This window comes from Notothenia rossii (assembly GCF_949606895.1).
Source record: "Notothenia rossii genome assembly, chromosome: 10".
Classification (NCBI taxonomy): domain Eukaryota; kingdom Metazoa; phylum Chordata; class Actinopteri; order Perciformes; family Nototheniidae; genus Notothenia; species Notothenia rossii.
The window spans coordinates 63,138,732-63,141,767 of NC_136908.1; the positions used below are offsets into that span (position 1 = coordinate 63,138,732).

General features: G+C 38.8%; 1 protein-coding gene across 1 annotated transcript in view; it reads right to left on the reverse strand.

The window, feature by feature from the left end:
- Positions 1 to 336: 336 nt before the first annotated feature.
- Positions 337 to 3,036, reverse strand: part of LOC307021244 (ras-related protein Rap-1b-like) — a 5,506-nt gene continuing 2,806 nt past the window's right edge. The window contains exon 6 of the mRNA XM_079653189.1: positions 337 to 3,036. This exon is cut by the window's right edge and continues 974 nt beyond it. The gene's annotated coding sequence lies outside the window, so the exon portion shown is untranslated.

Genomic DNA, 3,036 nt, shown 5'->3' on the forward strand with positions numbered 1-3,036 from the left:
GATGTAGGTCAACAGAGCGTGACCCCTCAAAAACATATATTATGACTAATAATAATAACAATTAACTTTCAAAGAAATATGTTGTTGTAATAATAATTTATTTGTAATAATGAGCACTACTAAATAACGTTATAATAATAGTATAAAGGACCTCTTACAAATAAAATAATAATGATAAAAATAATAAAAACCTCTCAAACTATTATAATTATCATTTTTAATTACGATAATTACCAAACAAATTCATAATGGCACTATATTTTATCTTGAGTAATTATGACCATTTAAATTTTTTTATTATAACGGCACCTCGAAAAAATGTACGATAAATCTTGATTCATCCAACTGTTCTTTAATCGTTCAATCGTCTATTTACACATGTATTTATCCTTACATTATACCCATACTAAATGAAATATATAAGACTGTACATTAACACATGTAATCATGTTGCTGTCACACATAAACAGGTGTTGTTTTATGTGTGAAGGTGTATGCACATTGATCCAGAATGACTGCACACCACAGGTTGCTGTTACAAAATTGCACCACTTTTATTCATTTAAGGCTTTTTAGTTTTTACTTTACATTTGGCTTTAACCCCCCGTCCCCCCCCCCGTCCCCCACTCCTTTATCTCCCTCACTGCTGCTGTGGGTTTCTGCACTGTGACAAAACCAGTTCAGAATTTCAATTTCCATAACAGTTTTTAAAAGCCAACAACAGCTGAAAAAAGGGACCAGGATTCAGCCGAATAAAAACGGGGATTTTTTTTTTTTTTACCGGATGCTCGGCGCTGAACTGGATCCTTTTACATTTCACTGGTCATCATGCCATACAGAGAAAGAAGACGCAGGTTTATTTCAGTAAATGTAAAATAATTTCTTCTTTAGATTTCAGTTTGCTTTCGGCTACGATCGTGCTCGTCATTCAGTGCGACTTCTGTTCAGTTTAATCTCAGAGTTAGGTCCAGGGTGCATTCAGCCTAGCTTAGCACAAAGAGTGGAAACAGAGGGAAACTGCTAGCCTAGCGCTTTAAAAAATGGGTACAAATATGGCTCAATTAAACACAGACGTTAAGGCCTCTGTGTGCTTCAAAGTAAGTGGATTTCTTTTCTGCTTTTGACGATTTTTCATGATTTTCCAAATGCCATCCAACCAACTTCAGGCAGTAATAGTGGGAGTTGAAGAAGAAGGACGAACTTGAACTGCTCTTACGAGGCGTTGGGTATTAAGAAGAAGCTCCATCAAAGACTAGAACACATTTTATAACTGGGTGGGAGTGGGGAAAGTTGTACTCAAATACACTGTTTGTCCTTCTCTGCTTTGAAAAGTAAGATAGACAATCAAACAAGCATCACATTTTGCAGACTACCATGAATTGTCCCATGCAGAAGATCAGTTTTCCTACATTTAGTTAGTAAAACGTTCTTTTCTTTAAGCATAACTGAGACCTTTAGATCTGACAACTAAAGAAAAACTACAGCAACTGCAGCCCCAGAAGTCGCACAAAATGTCGAGCGCTAACGCAGCCTTTGGCTCTGGAAGTGAGAAACGTCTGCCTGAAGCTGCGGCGATGGAAACGTTGACTTTTCTGCTTGCTAGCATCGCCACGTTTTAATTCGTGGTGATCGCCTGCATAAAGACGTCTCTCTCGAAGCCTCTGCTCGGCATGCAAACTGAGATTCAGCCCCTCCTGGAGGAAACACATTAACATGCTACATGAAGTACTGCAGGAGAACCAGAATACTGAGTACTCGCGATACAGCAGTACTCACAGAGGTCCAACACACTGTCAGATGACCATTCTCACATTTCAAAAAAACGAACGATTCAAAAGGCTTCCTGTGTCTCGGCTGCTTCACAGGCCACGCCCCCTGAATACATGTGGGGGCGGGGCTTCAGCGTTAAGCCCAACCTCCTACGGTCAGTCAAATGCCGTGATAACGTTAAAGAGTAACACTGAGATTATAAGGTGTTTAACTGATGGGAATATTGGCCCCATTTCCATGACTTAACTTTAATGTTGCTGTATCAAAACTGCATCATTTTATAAAACTTGCTCAGTTACACTGAAATGTTTTTACGCAACTAGAGGCGTGTTTTTGCCTTTTTAAAATAGTTAATGCCCTAAATGGGTTATGCAAAAGGCTAAGATGCGAAAGTTCGGATTTAGCCAACTACCTACAACAAAAACATTTCAGTCTTCTTGGATTTTACCATAACGTGGAAAAATATGTCCGATAGTAGCTGACATAAAGGAGTAATTGAAATATACATCATCACGCAAACGTCTGACAAAACTACTATTTGTGTAGCAGAGTTTTTTCACTGCTACACAGACGATGAAAACTAAGCACATTTTCACATGTTTTCTTTGCAAAAATGTGTAAGAAAACGCGACAATCCATTTGGCGGCAGCACTCAATGCTAACGCTATAGCATGTTAGCTTTGGGCTACAACGCAGAGTTTGCCTAAATGCTAAAAATACTCAACTTGACAATGCGGGCGTGCAGGAATATGAAGGAACAACTTTTTCAGTCATGTTTGATCCTCCATAGATGGATATTTAAATATATCCCCATCAGTTAAAGGACGTTATGCAGAATAACTCAGTGTTTCCCTCTCAGACGTGTTAATAACATTAATAATCAGGTAATAATGATGGTTAATAATACTCTATAACACCCTCCCTATTCCCCCGGGTCAAAAAAGTTAATCACAGAAAATGGCGTGGTTCATAATTGTTATTTAGCAAACATACACACAGAAACACACACTCAAACAAATTCACAAACACACTCACATACACACACACACAAACACACACAGGACCAGTGTGAGTGCTGTCTGAAGGCAACATGTCCGCCCTGAGCAGCAGATCCAGAGTCAGCTCACCACGCTGCTACGCTAACAAGCTAGGACTCAGACACTATTATTTGAGTGGCGTTGTTAGCATCCCCTACGACAATCACATTTGCTGTTCTTATATTTTGCCTCAACATTTTCATGTTTCATTGTTGATGTTTTGAAACGC